General features: G+C 38.4%; 1 non-coding gene across 1 annotated transcript; it reads left to right on the top strand.

Annotated features, from left to right (window-relative positions):
- Positions 1-17,148: 17,148 nt before the first annotated feature.
- On the top strand, positions 17,149-17,255 carry LOC112738465 (small nucleolar RNA R71). The gene has a single exon (XR_003169425.1). It is a non-coding gene; the product is annotated as a small nucleolar RNA R71 (small nucleolar RNA).
- The last annotated feature ends 1,260 nt before the right edge of the window (positions 17,256-18,515 follow it).

Here is an 18,515-nt window from a genome sequence, read left to right as displayed (position 1 = left end):
TGATTGTCACGGATCATCCCATCCATCATGTTGAAGAACGAATATACATTTTAGAATTAAATCAAACACGGATTGAAAAGAAACAGTAATACTTTTATTAATTCATAGAACTCAGGAGGGCTCCTCCCCTCAACCTAGAAGGTTTAGAAACTCATACTGATAGAGAATACAATGATAGAGTTTGAAATATGCTAGAAGAGATGGCAGAAGATCCTAAACAAGGTTGATCTTCTACTTTAAATAGTAAACTAATGACTAATAAGGGTAAAACAATCTTTTAAGTGCTAAAATCCACTTCTAAAGCCCACTTGGTGAGTGTTTGGGCTGAGCTTTGACGAGATCCATGTGCTATGAGGCCTCTAGGATGTTGAACACTGGCAAAGGGATCCTCTCTAGGCGTTTGGATGCTGGTCTCTTCTCCTTGGGTGTTGGATGCCTGGAAGAGGGTAGGAGGCTGGCATTGGATGCCAGTTTTGGGCCTTCTAACCTGAAGCAAAGTATAAATTATTACATATTGCTGGAAAGATCCAGAAGTCAGCTTTCCATAATCGTTGAGAATGCTCCATTTAGATCTCTGTGGCTCCAGAAAAGCTCTTCCGAGTGCAAGGAGGTCAGATCCAAACAGCATCTGCAGTGCTTTCTCTGTCTCTGAATCAGACTTTTGCTCCATCTCCTCAATTTCAACCAGAAAATACCTAAAATTGTATAAAAACACACAAACTCAAAGTAGAATCCAAAAATGTGAATTTAACACTAAAACCTATGAAAACTTAATGAAAACTAAACAAAACATGCTAAAAACTATATGAAAATGATGCCAAAAAGCGTATAAAATATCCGCTCATCACAACACCAAACTTAAACTGTTGCTTGTCCCCAAGCAACTAAAAACATAGTAGGATAAAAAGAAGAGTAGGATAGAATAAATTTTAGAGTTTCCAATGAAGCTCAGTTTCAATTAGAAGAGCAGGACTTAGTAGTCTTTTGCTTCTGAATAGTTTTGGCATCTCACTATCCATTGGAACTCAGAAGTGTTAGTCTCTTTAGGAACTTAGAATCTAGATAATATTATTGACTCTCCTAGTTCAGTTCTTTTTTATTCTTGAACACAGCTTTTTAGAGTCTTGGTCGTGACCCTAAGTAATTTGTTTTACAGTTTTACCACTGGATACATAAATGCCACAGACACTTTAATTGGGTGAACCCTTTCGGATTGTGATTCAGCTTTGCTAGAATTCCCAGATAGAGGTGTCTAGAGTTCTTAAGCGCACTCTTAGGATCTTTGGATCCTTTTTTCCTTTCCTTTTGGTTTAAAGGGTTACTGGCTTTTTGCTCTTGCTTTTTGGTTTAAAGAGCTATTGGCTTTTTCTGCTTTTTATTTTTCTATATTTTTTTTGCCACTTTTTTTTTGCATGCATACAATTTTTTTTCTTGTACAAGCTTTTTCTTTTTCTTTTTGCTGCTTTTTCTTGCTTCAAGAATTAATTTTTGGATTTTTCAGATTACCAATAATACTTTTCCTTTTTCATCATTCTTTCAAGAGCCAATATTCTAAAATTCCAACTTCAAATATGCACTGTTTATTCATACATTCAGAAAACAAAAGCAATGCCACCACATCAAGATAATTGAACAACTCTTATTATAAACTTAAAATTCATGTATCTCTCAATTCTTTTCAAATAATAATTTTCTTTTTAAGCAAGGTGAGAGATATATGAAATATTTTACAACTTTAAGACATAAATGCAAATGATCATACAACAAGAACAAGAGAATAGACAACACAATCATAACAGAAAATAGAAAAATACAAAAAAAAGAAGATAAAGAGAACAAATCCACCTTTAATGGTGGCGGCTAGTGCTCCTCCTTGAGGATCCAATGTAGTGCTTGATATCTTCAATGTCACTCCTTTGCCTTTGTTGTTCTCCCCTCATAGCCCTTTGATCTTCTCTAATGGATCTTTGGTCTTCCCTTATTTCATTGAGGATGGTGGAATGCTCTTGATGCTCCATCCTTTTCTCGTTCATGTTGGAGCTCAATTCTCCTATGGAAGTAGGCCATTGGTCCCAATAGCTTTGAGGAGGAAAATACATCCCTTGAGGCCTCTCAGGGATCTCATGCTGAGGCGGCTGCACAGGCTCCTGTGCATACTCTCTTATTTGCTCCATCTTTTTTTTAGTAATGAACTTGTCCTCCCTAATAGAGATATCTCCCTCTATGACAATTCCAGTCGAATTGCATAGATGACAGATGAGGTATGGGAATGTGAACCTTGCATTGGTGGAAGGCTTCTCAGCTATCTTGTACAGTTCTTGAGTGATCACCTTATGTACTTCCACCTCACTTCCAATCATGATGCAATGGATTATGATGGCTCTGTCAATGGTCACTTCTGACCGGTTGCTTGTGGGGATGATAAAGCGTTGGATGAATTCCAACCATTCTCTAGCTATGGGCTTGAGTTCAAGCCTTCTTAGTTGAATGGGCTTGCCTTGGGAATCCTTTTTCCACTGTGCTTGATGACTTGCATCATTTACCCTCTTTTCGTGCATAAAAAGAACCATAAAAGAGCATAATCTCATTTGATCATTTCAATTCATGAGTTAATTGATGAATATTATGGTACATTACTTTGAAATGGGGTTGTGCTGAATTTCAGGTGGAAAAGAGCAACAAAAAGGGAAGAAAACAACAAAAGAAGCTGGGCGTGTGAAACTGGCATGCCACTTGAAATAAACGCCACAAAAATGAATGGGCGTGGCACGCCAGTATCGAATTCCAGAAAGGATCCTCAAGTCCTCTATATGGGTGTGGCACGCCAGGAACTGGGCGTGGCACGCCAGTTATGATTTTCAGATAGGCATGTTTGAACATTTTATATGGGCGTGGCACGCCAGCACAGCTTTCCAAAAGAGGAAGTAATGAAGAGAATTATTGCATGGTTTGGAATCAATCAAAACAAGAATCAATTCGTTAGTAGCATAGTCCAAACCAACAATGAATTCTCTCAATCAAATGTTTTAAATTTAAATTATAACAACCGAGATCAAGAGTACTTCAACCTCAGGTCGTTCTCCCTAGGAATGCAAATGAAATGTTACTTCTTTCGGTTGTGAAGAGAACAAAAGGGGTTTTGTAATCAAAGAATGAAGTATTGAACGAACTAAGCAATAAAAGAACCAAGAAATATCCAAAATTGATGTAAATGAAAGCAAAGGTAAATAGGATCAAAACTAGTGGAAATGCTATAAATGCAATAAGGAGCCTTGACTTGGGAATGAGTGTCCAAGGAATCCTATCATTGTCATAACCACAACTATGGTAATTATGATGAGTCAATCTCACCTAGTCAACCCCAACCATCGAGGAGTAAGTCAAGCAAGCATAATTGACCTTAATCCATAAGTCCTAACCAACTTACCAAACTAGTTAATAAAAGGATAGCGTCAATGGAAACAAAAGTCAACTAACTACCCAAGAATTACCACTAAATGTCGGACATTATGACTCTAGTATCCTAGGAACTCAAATCACAAGTCAAGGTGAGAAAATCTACTCAAAATCTAGAGTTGGCATTTTCACAAACACCTTGTGTGCATAAAAGTAAAACATGGAAAATTGCAAAGTAAATTGAAAAACTATAACCAACTATCAACAAAACCAAATATAAACAAGCAATCAAACATAAAGGAAGCATGAAACATAAAATTCATTGATCAAAACTTCTAGAAACACAAAATTGTAAATATGAACAAGTAACTTGAACCAAAAGGAAATGAAAGTGAAAGTGCTTTAATTAAAGAGGAAATTGAGAGTACTTACAATTAAAGAGGCAAAATCCAAAATCAAAGCTTGTTATAAAATGCTACAATGGAGATGGAAATTAAACCCTAAGAGAGCAAAGCTACACTACTCCTACTCCTACTCCTAATTACTCTCTAAAACTATCTAAGTGAGCCCCCTACATAAGTGATGAATTCTCTTTCATAAAGCACTCCAAAACAGCATTCCAGCCTTCCAAAATGGGCCAAGAGGCCTCAAAAATCGCGAAGCACATGCATCATTAATGAAATCACGTGTTGGGACCTGTGCAGACGCACAGACGTGTGCGTCCGCACACACGGTTGAAAATTGACCTGTGCGTACACACAGGTGCGTGTGTTCGCACGCGTGGAAATTCTTGTGCGCGCGCACGCAGAGCTGTGCGCGCGCACACTTTGCTGTGTGTGCTTTTCTTTGTTTTCTTCATATTTTCTCCCTTGTACATGCTTCTGAAGAGAGAACTTTTGCGAGGCCTAGAAATTTACAGAATAAATCCTCGTTGTAGGTATAGCTTCTAAACCAACAAAAGTCCTTTCTTACAAACGTTTGGTTGTCACAAGTAACAAATCCCTAAATAAATTGATAACCGAAGTATTTAAACCTCGGTTCATCTTCTCAAGGAACTGCAGGGAAGTATGTTCTTATTATTGGTTATGAAGATTGTAAATTGGGGTTTTTAAGATTAGGAACGAGTAATTTAAATTGCAATTGAAATAAGTAAAAGACTGTAAAGTAAATAAATAACTGTAAAATAAACTTTTGGCAAGGTATGAGAAATTAGAAGTCCTATCCTAGTTATCCTTATCAATGATGATGAAGATTGAATCTTAATTCCACTCAGTTAGTCTTTACTTAAAGTAAAGAAAAGTCAAGTGACTAATTAGTTCGATCTTCAAATCCTAGTTAATCCCTAAGGAAAGATTGGGATTATTGAAGTTCAATTCAATTAGCAAAGATAACAATTATCAATCATGTTGAGTTTGATAACTCTTGAGTTACTGATTTCTTAACCAAGACCAACAGGGAAAAGTAAATCTATTGGAATAAAAATATCTTCAGATTGGAAACAACAGTAACATGAATAAAAGAAAGCAATAATAAACTGAAATACCTCAAATAACATTTATTCAAAAATCAAATCTAACATGGAAGTTCATAAATTAAATTAGAAAAATAAATAAAAGGAACATAGAAGCTGTGATCGCAAAAGAAGAAATAATCATAAAGTGAAAAGAATCCTAATTCTAAATCCTAAGAGAGAGGAGAGAACCTCTCTCTCTAAAACTACATCTAATCCTAAAATTGTGAATTTGAAAGCTTCTTTATGAATGGATGCATTCCCCCACTTTATAGCCTCTAATCTGTGTGTTCTGGGCTGAAAACTGGGTCAAAAGCAGCCCAGAAATCACTCCTTGCGATTTCTGTTACGTTCAGGTCGCGGGCAAGTGATGCGGAGGCGTCGTCCACGCGTCCGCGCGGATTGAAGTTCGCAGATGCGATGCGGGCGCGTCATTCACGCGTTCGCGTTGCCTAACTTCAAGGCAGCTATGGCAAATTATATATCAAATCGAAGCCCCGGACGTTAGCTTTCCAACGCAACTAGAACCGCATTGTTTGGATCTCTGTAGCTAAAGTTATAGCCGTTTGAGTGCGAAGAGGTCAGGTTGGACAGCTTAGCAGTTTCTCCAACTTCTTGTATTCCTTCCACTTTTGCATGCTTCCTTTCTATCCTCTGAGTCATTCCTGCCCTGTAATCTCTGAAATCACTTAACACACATATCAAGGCATCTAATGGTAATAAGAGAGGATTAAACATAGGGAACTTAAGGCCAAAGAAGCATGTTTTCAATCAAAGCACATAATTAGGAAGGCAAATATAAAACCATGCAAATTGTATGAATAAGTGGGTAAATAGTTGATAAAAGCCACTCAATTGATCACAAGATAAACCATAAAATAGTGGTTTATCAACCTCCCCATACTTAAACATTAGCATGTCCTCATGCTAAGCTCAAGAGAAGCTATAAGAGATTGAAGAGGAATGGTAGAAAGTATGAAATGCAACCTATCTATATGAATGCAACTACATGTAAAATGATTCTACCTACTTGGTTAAAAATAAATAAGTTCTCCAAGACAAACATGAATCATATTTCACTAATTCAAATTATACAATAAAAGACAAGTAAACTTGTAAGAAGATAGCTCATGAAAGCAGGGAACATAGAATTAAGCATTGAACCCTTACTGGTAGTGTATACCACTCTAGTCTCTCAAGTGTATAGGGTAATTCACTCTACTCTTCTCTAATCATGCTTTCTAAACTTTGTTCTTCATCTAACCAATCAACAAAAATTTAATGTACCAATGTAAACATCATGAGGTCTTTTCAAGGTTGTAATGGGACTAAGGTAAGGGTGAGGGTATATATATATGGCTAAGTGAGCTATAAATTGAATCTTTAATTAACCTAAACTTTTACCTAACATACATATACTCTATATAATTCTAATTCATGCCTAGCTACCCAAAATTCCCACTTTTATATGATTCCCATACTCATGTACCAAAAGTTTGATATTTCTTTACTTTTATAACATGTGCATTGATCTTTTGTATTAACTTAGCATTGGGGTAATTTTTTCCCCTTATTTATTTACTTATTTATTGAATATTTTTGGATTTTTCTCTCTTTTTTTGTAGAGAAATAAACATAACTTATCAATGCACATGGATTTTCCATTATTTTTCTATTTTGGTTTTTTTTTTCATGAGTAGGTTCCCAAATTTCCAATATTCAAATAAATTAGAAACATGATACTTTCCCTTATTAACCCATGTTCCCACAATTTTCCCACACTTAGTTGATACACACTCTCTATCTTAAGCTAACCAAAGATTCAATTGGGGTATTTAATTTGTTTTTCTGCTTAAGGCTAGTGATGTGGTAAAATATAGAATGAATGGGATTAAAAGGCTCAAGGTGGCTAACAAGGGTGATGTAAAGGGTAGGCTTATTTGGGATAAGTGAGCTAAAATCAAACAATGGCCTCAATCATATGCAAACATATAAATACACTAAATATTGGACATATAGAATGGAACAAAGCAAAGATTGCAATCATAGTGAAGAAAACACACAAGAATAAAAATTTATGGTTAAATAATGTAACCATGTAAATAAGCTCAAAATCTCACAGGTTGTGTGTTCTTTGACTCAAAAACCATGTTCCAAATACGACTTCAAACAAGTTTTAACACAAAAAATTTTTCAATTTAAATTAGTGAAATTTTTCAAACATAGGGTCTTAAAAGAATTTTATTACTTTAACCAAGTAGTAACTAGATGCATAAAATCAAACAAATATGCAAATGCAACAACTAATTTAACAAAGAAAATTAAACATTGGTGCTAAAATATGAAGTGACTAACCCATGGAAGTCGTATCGTCCTCCCCACACTTAAAGATTGCACCGTCCTCGGTGCATGCTAAGATGTGCAGGTGGACGGGCTATTCCAACTGGCGCTTTTCTCCGAAGATTTTGCAGATGGACTTGTCTGTCTCCCCATGTAAACGTTTTCCGGTTCTCTTCCTGGTGGCCATCCTGAAAGAAAAAGGGAAGAAAGGTAACCCAATAATAAAGATAAGAAAATAAATGAAGTATGGTTGGGTTAATGCCAAATGATAAGGGTCTCATTTACATGGAAGCTTCAACATATACGTGAAAAAACAATATAAGCACATGGCAAACTAGTGGTGCAAAATTTGCAACAAAGGAGAGGAAAATGTGGGTAATGCAAGATAGTATAAGTTCATATCAATGCAAGAGAAGTACAAGTATCATAAAAGATTAGCATTGATTTAAATAATGTTACCCAATCAGAATAAAACAAGTCATAAGCACTAAGATAATACCAGAAAAGATATAACAGTTGAATAAGAACATTTGAACACCAATGGTAAAATAATAAATTTAGAAAAGAAAATAAAAATAGACAAAATTAAAATGCAATGAATGAAAGTATGCAAATAAATAAAATAAAATAAAAGTTAAGAAGAATGAGAAGGGAAAGAAATAAAGTAAAAAAGAAAGAAGAAAGAAGAAAAGATAGAAGAAATTAGGATTTGGGAAGAAAAGATAAGATATTTGGCTGATCTGGATAAGTTGTGCACCGCATGTGACGCGAACGCGTGAGTGACGCGATCTCGTGGTGTGCGATAAGGTCAGGTGACGCGGACGCGTGGGTCACGCGATTGCGTGGCCTGATTTGTGCGATTGGCGCAAGTGCAGCCTCGCGGTCGCGCAACTCTCTGTGTAAAATTCTTTTTGCCAAATTATTGGGTGACGCGATCGCGTGGTGGACGCGATCGCGTGGCTGGCCTTATTTCCAATATGACGCGGACGCGTGGGTGACGCGTTCGCGTGGGAGGACTTGGGCTTCTAGCACGAGTCCAGCCCTACTCCAGCACAACTTTCGGCCATGCACCCCTTTTACGTCGATTTCCAGGTCACGCGGCCGCGTGAGTGATGCGGACGCGTGGGAGGTATTTTCCTATGTGACGCGGACACGTCATCGACGTGGTCGCGTGGATTAATCTGTGCTAAAGGCATGCCTCCAGCCACGCTGTTGCGTGACTCTCTGTTCACTTTTCTTTTTCCCAACACACTGGTGATGCGGACGCGTCAGCGACGCTGCTGCGTCGCGTGCGTGTTTTTTTTTTTTATGCATGAAAAATGCAGAATGCAATGCTAATATGAATGTTATGAAAAACTCCAGGTTCAATAATAAAATAAAATAAAACTCGAAAACAAATAAAACTAAATAAAAATGAAAAAGGAACGATCATACCATGGTGGGTTGTCTCCCACCTAGCACTTTTAGTTAAAGTCCTTAAGTTGGACATCTGGTGAGCTCCCTGTTATGGTGGTTTGTGCTTGAACTCATCCAGGAATCTCCACCAATGTTTGTACTTCCAGTAACCTCCAGGGTTCAAACTAGGCGCAAAAAGCCTTCAAGTAAGTTAAAGCAAGTGACAAGGCCCCAAGAGTGTTGATTGCCAGAGTGAATTTCGGGGTCCCAAATCTTGCTTTTGCACCCGTCTTCTTGTTGATCATCATGATTCCATCCGGGTGGTTCAGCTTTAGAATTCTCACTGAAGCGTCCAAACAACTTCCTAGACTCATTCAATTGAGCTTTACACCAACCTTTGCGTTTAAACTGAAAGCTTCCAACCATAATGAACCTTGTAGGACAATTCTTACCACTGACCATCTTCTTCATACTCTTAATGCCACAAAGAGCTATAAGTTGACCATCCGTCTCCAGTAGCCCATATTCAAGTGGAATTAGAAAGCTAAGGGATATGAATTTTACCCACTTGAATGTTGTGAAGGATGATGGCAACTTAGGGGGAGGTATTTCTAATGAATTTGCAAGCTCCACTCCCTTATGCTTTTTGACAATTTCCACCTCTTTGCAAACTTCTTTAATTTCAACCTCTTCCTCTTGGTAGCTTTCTTCCAATTCAATCTCTTCTTCATTACTTACCAAGGGTATGGGAGGTTGTGCTTCTTCTTCTTGAATCTTCATCTCTTGATCAACCTCTTCTAAGTCCTTAACCATGTGTAATTGTTACAGAAATGAGTAATTAATGCAGAAATCTTCTTCCGGGCCCACTTGGTGTGTGCTTCAGCTGAGCATTGAAGTTTCCATGTGTAGAGACTTTTCTTGGAGTTAAACGCCAGCTTTTGTGCTAGTTTGGGCGTTTAACTCCAGCTTTTGTGCCAGTTTTGGAGTTAAACGCCAGAATTCTTAAGCTGACTTGGAACGCCGGTTTGGGCCATCAAATCTCAGGCAAAGTATGGACTAATATATATTGCTGGAAAGCCCAGAATGTCTACTTTCCAACGCAATTGAGAGCGTGCCAATTGGGCTTCTGTAGCTCCGGAAAATCTACTTTGAGTGCAGGGAGGTCAGAATCCAACAGCATCTGCAGTCCTTTTTCAGCCTCTCAATCAGATTTTTGCTCAGGTCCCTCAATTTCAGCCAGAAAATACCTGAAATCACAGAAAAACACACAAACTCATAGTAAAGTCCAGAAGAGTGATTTTTATTTAAAAACTAATAAAAATATAATAAAAACTAATTAAAATATACTAAAAACATACTAAAAACAATGCCAAAAAGCGTATAAATTATCCGCTCATCACAACACCAAACTTAAATTGTTGCTTGTCCCCAAGCAACTGAAAATCAAATAGGATAAAAATAAGAGAATATACAATGAATTCCAAAAACATCTATGAAGATCAATATTAATTAGATGAGCGGGGCTTTTAGCTTTTTGCTTCTGAACAGTTTTGGCATCTCACTTTATCCTTTGAAGTTCAGAATGATTGGCATCTATAGGAACTCAGAATCCAGATAGTGTTACTGACTCTCCTAGTTAAGTATGTTGATTCTTGAACACAGCTACTTTATGAGTCTTGGTCGTGGCCCTAAGCACTTTGTTTTCCAGTATTACCACCGGATACATAAATGCCACAGACACATAACTGGGTGAACCTTTTCAGATTGTGACTCAGCTTTGCTAGAGTCCCCAATTAGAGGTGTCCAGGGTTCTTAAGCACACTCTTCTTTTTGCTTTGGACCTCGACTTTAACCGCTCAGTCTCAAGTTTTCACTTGACACCTTTACGCCACAAGCACATGGTTAGGGACAGCTTGGTTTTGCCGCTTAGGCCAGGATTTTATTCATGTGGGCCCTCCTATCCACTGATGCTCAAAGCCTTGGATCCTTTTTTCACCCTTGCCTTTTGGTTTAAAGGGGTATTGGCTTTTTCTGCTTGCTTTTCTCTTTTCTCTTTTTTTTTTCGCAAGCTTTTCACTGCTTTTTCTTGCTTCAAGAATCAATTTTATGATTTTTCAGACCATCAGATAACATTTCTCCTTTTCCTTTCATTCTTTCAAGAGCCAACAATTTTAACATTCATAAACAATCAAATTCAAATATATGCACTGTTCAAGCATTCATTCAGAAAAACAATAGTATTGCCACCACATCAAGATAATTAAACTGTTTTAAAATTTGAAATTCATGCACTTCTTTTTCTTTTTCAGTTAAAAACATTTTTCATTTAAGAAAGGTGATGGATTCATTTTCATAGCTTTAAGGCATAGACACTTAGACACTAATGATCATGTAATAAAGACACAAACATAAACATAAAGCACAATTTTCGAAAAAACAGAAAAATAAAGAACAAGGAAATTAAAGAATGGGTCCACCTTAGTGATGGCGGCTTGTTCTTCCTCTTGAAGATCTTATGGAGTGCTTGAGCTCCTCAATGTCTCTTCCTTGCCTTTGTTGCTCCTCTCTCATAGTTCTTTGATCTTCTCTGATTTCATGGAGGAGGATGGAATGCTCTTGGTGCTCCACCCTTAGTTGTCCCATGTTGGAACTCAATTCTCCTAGGGAGGTGTTGATTTGCTCCCAATAGTTTTATGGAGAAAGATGCATCCCTTGAGGTATCTCAGGGATTTCATGATGAGAAATTTCCTCATGTTCTTGATGAGGTTCTCTTGTTTGCTCCATCCTTTACTTAGTGATGGGCTTGTCCTCATCAATGAGAATGTCTCCCTCTATGTCAATTCCAACCGAATTGCAAAGGTGACAATTAAGATGAGAAATGGCTAACCTTGCCAAAGGAGAGGACTTGTCTACCTCTTTGTAGAGTTCTTGGGATATAACCTCATGAACTTCCACTTCCTCTCCAATCATGATGCTATGTATCATGATAGCCCGGTCTATAGTAGCTTCGGACCGATTGCTAGTGGGAATGATTGAGCGTTGGATGAACTCCAACCATCCCCTAGCCACGGGCTTGAGGTCATGCCTTCTTAGTTGAACCGGCTTCCCTCTTGAATCTCTCTTCCATTGAGCGCCCTCTTCACATATGTCCATGAGGACTGGGTCCAACCTTTGATCAAAGTTGACCCTTCTAGTGTAGGGGTGTGCATCTCCTTGCATCATAGGCAAGTTGAATGCCAACCTTACATTCTCTGGACTAAAATCTAAGTAATTCCCCTGATGCCAGGGCATCTTGGCCAGTTTCACTGACCTTTTCTTTACTGTTTTTAGGTTAGTTTCATGCATTTCTTTAGGAAATAAGCTAGTTTTGGGTAGATATTCACTTATGCCTTGATTCAAGCATACATTGTACATTTTACATAATTTCATGAGGATTTTGCATAAGTTTAGTGACAAATATTATGTTGCATTATTCATGACTGGACTAAAGCTTTGATGCACTTTATTGCTTGATTTCAGGACCAAAAGGAAGCAAGAAAAGGGGAGGTAACTTGCAAGGTTAATGAGAAAAGTGATTGTCAATAACACTCTCAAAAAGCCATCAATGCCCACGTTAGAGAGTCACGTTAACTAAGTTAACGTGAACTCTAACGTGGAGAAGAGAAGTTGAGCCAACGTTAGCGACACTTAACATTGTCACTAACGTTGGCAATTACTCATAAGTGGCCACGTTAGAAGCCACGTTAACCTAGTTAACGTGGCCTCTAACGTTAAGGGGGGAAGAGAAGCCAACGTTAGTGACACTCAACATTGTCACTAACGTTGGCCTATGGTGCAAAGTACCACGTTAACTCCCATGTTAACTTGGTTAACGTGGGAGCTAACGTAAGGGATGAAAAGTTGTCGACAACGTTAGTGACACTCAACATTGTCACTAACGTTGAAGCAACCACACAACCCCCAAGAGTCACGTTAACTTCCACGTTAACTTGGTTAACGTGGAAGCTAACGATGAGGAATGAAGGATGAGCCAACGTTAGTGACACTCAACATTGTCACTAACGTTGGGATGGCTAAGGATGGCCACGTTAGAAGCCACGTTAACCTAGTTAAACGTGGACTCTAACGTGAGACCTAGGGGCACATTGGAACGTTAGTGACAATGTTGAATGTCACTAACGTTCTCAAAGGATGGCAAAGGCCACGTTAACCTAGTTAACGTGGGCTTTAACGTGAAGCAAGAAGAGGCACACTGGAACGTTAGTGACAATGTTGAGTGTCACTAACGTTCTCGAAGGTTAACAAGGCAACATTAAAAGCCACGTTAACCTAGTTAACGTGGGTTTTAACGTGAGGCAAAGGGGTGCATTGGAACGTTAGTGACAATGTTAAGTGTCACTAACGTTCTCGAACTTATATTCTCACTAAATATTAACACCCCTAACGTCCTGAACTAAAGTCTCCGCCCACTTCGTACTTTCTCTCTGCAAGTAAAGCCAAGCCCAAATAAAGAAAGGAACTGCTTCAAACTCAAGATTCAAAGGCCCAAGACTTGAAAAATCACACTAGAAGCTGAGAAGAGTAGTGTATATAGGAGTAACTTTGAATTGAGAAAGGAGTTCTGGAGGCTGGAAAAAGAGAACTACTCTCTGTATTTTACTTTCTTTGCAATTCTAGTTTTATGATGTATTCTCCATCTTTGTTTTCATTTTCAAGAGCTATGAACAACTAAACCCCTTTCATTGGGTTAGGGAGCTCTATTGTAATTTGATGGATCAATACTAATTTTCATTATTCTTCTTCTATCTTTCCTCTTGATTTTACTTGAAAGCTTTCGATCTTCATCCAATTGAGTAGTTATCTTGGAAGAGAAGCTATTCAAACTTGGATCTCTTTTGAACCTTGAAAGAGGAATGAAGAGATCAAGCTAGAAATGCTTTCTCATGCTGGACCAAATTGGGTTTGGATGGGTATGTGACTATAACCCTCTCAACACTTGATTTGGGAAATGCATGTGGCATAATCAGTGACCATACTTCATCTCTTCTCATGAGCAATTGACCAAGGAATTGGCTATTGATCAAGATTTAAGAGATTGAATTGTAAGAAATTGTAATCCAATCACTTAAGATTGCCAAGGAGATCAATGAGTGCATTGATTGAGGAAGAGATGAAAATGAACTTGATCCGGAGAATTGCAACATCTCCTAAGCCCAATGAACTCCCCATCTCTAATCTTAGCCATTCTCTTTAATTTCTGCCATTTACTTTTATGAGCAAATCCCCCATTCCCATTTACAATTCTACAATTTATTTTCAGTCATTTACTTCCAGTCCTTTAATTCTAGCATTTACTTTTCTGTTGTTTACATTCCTGCCATTTTATTTTCTGCAACTCTCAACCCAAATTCTGGATTCGCTTAACTAGAACATTCTTCTAATTAAAGTTGCTTGATCAATCAATCCCTGTGGGATTCGACCTCACTCTATTGTGAGTTTTTACTTGACAACAAATTCGGTACACTTGCCGAAGGGAGATTTGTTGAGAGACAAGTTTTCCGTGCATCATCCCCCGAACCATTGTAAGCCAATTCTTAGGATCCAGGTTCACACTTTGATCATGGTTCTTGGTGATCCATGCATTGGCATAGAACTCTTGAACCATTAAGATTCTGACTTGTTGAATGGGGTTGGTGAGAACTTCCCAACCTCTTCTTTGGATCTCATGTCGGATCTCCGGATACTCATTCTTTTTTAGCTTGAAAGGGACCTCGGGGATCACTTTCTTCTCGGCCACAACTTCATAGAAGTGGTCTTGATGCACCCTTGAGAGGAATCTCTCCATCTCCCATGACTCGGAGGTGGAAGCTTTTGCCTTCCCTTTCCTCTTTCTAGAGGTTTCTCCGGCCTTTGGTGCCATAAATGGTTATGGGAAAAACAAAAAGCTTTAGCTTTTATCACACCAAACTTAGAAGGTTGCTCGTCCTCGAGCAAATGAAGAAAGAAGAGAGTAGAAGAAGAAGAAATAGAGGAGATGGAGTGGGCTATGTGTTTCCGCCAAGGGGGAGAAGTGGTGTTTAGGTTGTGTGAAAATGAAGGAATGAAGATGGGTTTATATAGTGGTGAGAGGGGTGTGTATGGTTCGGCTATAGAGGGTGGGTTTGGGAGGGAAAGTGGTTTGAATTTGAATGGTGAGGTAGGTGGGGTTTTATGAAGGATGGATGTGAGTGGTGAAGAGAATAGTGGGATTTGATAAGTGAGGGATTTTTGGGGAAGAGGTATTGAGGTGATTGGTGAATGGGTGAAGAAGAGAGAGAGTGGTGGGGTAAGTGGGGATCCTGTGGGGTCCACAGATCCTGAGGTGTCAAGGATATCTCATCCCTGCACCAAGTGGCATGTAAAACGCCCCTTTCTGCTAATCCTGGCGTTAAACGCCAGGCTGCTACCCATTTCTGGCGTTTAACGCCAGCTTCTGCCCATTCCTGGCGTTAAACGCCAGTCTGGTGCCTATTTCTGGCGTTAAACGCCCAGAATGGTGCCAGACTGGGCGTTAAACTCCCATTCTGCTACCTTTACTGGCGTTTAAACGCCAGTACTATCTCCTCCAGGGTGTTCTATTTTTTATTCTATTTTTCACTTTGTTTTTGCTTTTTCAATTATTTTTGTGACTTCATATGATCATCAACCTACAGAAAACATAAAATAACAAAGGAAAATAGAAATTTAATGTAGATAAGTAAAGATTGGGTTGCCTCCCAACAAGCGCTTCTTTAATGTCAATAGCTTGACAGTGGGCTCTCATGGAGCCTCACAGATGTTCAGAGCAATGTTGGAACCTCCCAACACCAAACTTAGAGTTTGAATGTGGGGGTTCAACACCAAACTTAAAGTTTGGTTGTGGCCTCCCAACACCAAACTTAGAGTTTGACTGTGGGGGCTCTGTTTGACTCTGTATTGAGAGAAGCTCTTCATGCTTCCTCTCCATGGTTACAGAGGGATATCCTTGAGCTTTAAACACAAGGGAGTCTTCATTCACTTGTATGATCAATTCTCCTCTATCAACATCAATCACAGCTTTTGCTGTGGCTAGGAACGGTCTGCCAAGGATGATGGATTCATCCATACACTTCCCAGTCTCTAGGCCTATGAAATCAGCAGGGATGTAATGGTCTTCAACCTTTAACAAGACATCCTCTACAAGTCCATAAGCCTATTTCTTTGAATTGTCTGCCATCTCCAGTGAGATTCTTGCAGCTTGTACCTCAATGATCCCTATCTTCTCCATTACAGAGAGAGGCATGAAGTTTATGCTTGACCCTAGGTCACACAGAGCCTTCTCAAAGGTCATGGTGCCTATGGTACAAGGTATTGAGAACTTTCCAGGATCTTGTCTCTTTTGAGGTAATCTCTGCCTAGTCAAGTCATCCAGTTCTTTGATGAGCAATGGAGGTTCATTCTCCCAAGTCTCATTACCAAATAACTTTGCATTTAGCTTCATGATTGCTCCAAGGTACTTAGCAACTTGCTCTTCAATGACATCTTCATCCTCTTCAGAGGAAGAATACTCATCAGAGCTCATGAATGGCAAAAGTAAATTCAATGGAATCTCTATGGTCTCAGTCTGAGCCTCAGATTCCCATGGTTCCTCATTAGGGAACTCCATGGAGGTCAGTGGATGTCCATTGAGGTCTTCCTCAGTAGAGATCACTGCCTCTTCCTCCTCTCCATGTTTGGCCATGTGAGATGTGGTTATGGCCTTGCACTCTCTTTTGGAATTCTCTTCTGTATTGCTAAGGAGAGTGCTAGGAGGGAGTTCAGTAATTTTCTTACTCAGCTGACCCAATTGTGCCTCCAAATTTCTAATGGAGGACCTTGTTTCAGTCATGAAACTTTGAGTAGTTTTAATTAGATCAGAGACAATGGCTGTTGAGTCAGAGGGGTTTTGCTTAGAATTCTCTGTCTGTTGCTGAGAAGATGATGAAAAAGGCTTGCTATTGCTAAACCTATTTCTTCCACCATTGTTGTTGTTGAAACCTTGTTGAGGTCTCTGTTGATCCTTCCATGAGAGATTTGGATGATTTCTCCATGAAGGATTATAGATGTTTCCATAGGGTTCTCCCAAGTAATTCACCTGTTCCATTGCTGGGTTCTCAGGATCATAAGCTTCTTCTTCAGAGGAAGCTTCCTTAGTACTGCCTGTTGCTGCTTGCATTCCAGATAGACTCTGAGAAATCATATTGACTTGTTGGGTCAATATTTTATTCTGAGCCAATATGGCATTCAGAGTATCAATCTCAAGAACTCTCTTCTTCTGAGTTGTCCCATTATTCATAGGATTCCTTTCAGAAGTGTACATGAATTGGTTATTTGCAACCATTTCAATGAGTTCCTGAGCTTCTGCAGGCATCTTCTTCAGATGAAGAGATCCTCTAGCAGAGCTATCCAATGACATCTTGGATAGTTCAGACAGACCATCATAGAAGATTCCTATGATGCTCCATTCTGAAAGCATGTCAGAAGGGCACCTTCTGATCAATTGCTTGTATCTCTCCCAAGCTTCATAGAGGGACTCACCATCCTTCTGTCTAAAGGTTTGGACTTCCACTCTAATCTTACTCAATTTTTGAGGTGGAAAGAACTTTGCCAAGAAGGCATTGACTAGCTTTTCCCAAGAGTTCAGGCTTTCTTTAGGTTGTGAATCCAACCATGTCCTAGCTCTGTCTCTTACAGCAAAAGGAAAAAGCATAAGTCTGTAGACTTCAGGGTCAACCCCATTGGTCTTGACAGTGTCACATATTTGCAAGAATTCAGCCAAGAATTGATGAGGATCTTCCAATAGAAGTCCATGAAACTTGCAATTCTGTTACATTAGAGAAACTAATTGAGGCTTAAGCTCAAAGTTGTTTGCTCCAATGGCAGGGATAGAGATGCTTCTCCCATAGAAATCAGGAGTATGTGCAGTAAAGTCACCAAGAACCTTCCTTGCATTGTTGGCATTGTTGTTGTTTTCGGCAGCCATGGTTTCTTCTTCTTTGAAGAGTTCTGTTAGGCCCTCTAAAGAGAATTGTTCTTTAGCTTCTCTTAGCTTTCTCTTCAAGGTCCTTTCAGGTTCAGGATCAGCTTGAACAAGTATGCCTTTATCTTTGTTCCTGCTCATATGAAAGAGAAGAGAACAAGAAAGTAGGAAATCCTCTATGTCACAGTATAGAGATTCCTTGAGGTGTCAGAGGAAAAGAAGAATAGAAGGAGGAGGTGGAGAAGAGGGAATTCGAACTTATCAAGAGGGATAGAGTTCGAATTGCACCTTGATGAGGAGTCTTAGTCCTTTAAGTAGAAGGATGTGAAAAGAGGGAAAGAATTTTCAAAAATTAATTAAAAGATTTTAAAAAGAAATTTGAAAATTTGATTGAGATTTTCGAAAACTAAGATTGGGAAAGAAATAAAGTGATTTTTGAAAAAGATTTTGAAATTAGAAAAAGATCTGGTTGAAAAAATTAATTTTGAAAAATATGTGATTGAAAAGATATGTTTGAAAAGATATAATTGAAAATCAATTTAGAAAAAGAAAGTTTTTAAAATTAAAGTTGATTACTTGACTAACAAGAAATTAAAAGATATGATTTTAAAATTTAAAGTTTGATCCTTTCTTAATAGGCAAGTAACAACTTGAAAGTTTTGAAGTAAATCTTTAATTGAAGCAAGGATTTTTTGAAAATGGTAAAAATAAATATAAAATGGAAAGAAATTGATTTTGAAAGAGATATGATTGAAAAGATATGATTTGAAAAAGATTTGATTTTGAAAAAACATGAAAACTTAAAAAAAATGTGAATTAAAAACAAAATCTTCCCTCTAGTGTCATCCTGGCGTTAAA

Source organism: Arachis hypogaea, chromosome 13 (assembly GCF_003086295.3).
Source record: "Arachis hypogaea cultivar Tifrunner chromosome 13, arahy.Tifrunner.gnm2.J5K5, whole genome shotgun sequence".
Lineage (NCBI taxonomy): Eukaryota > Viridiplantae > Streptophyta > Magnoliopsida > Fabales > Fabaceae > Arachis > Arachis hypogaea.
The sequence above is the reverse complement of the archived record's forward strand: the minus strand, read 5'-3'. Positions and strand labels throughout refer to the sequence as shown.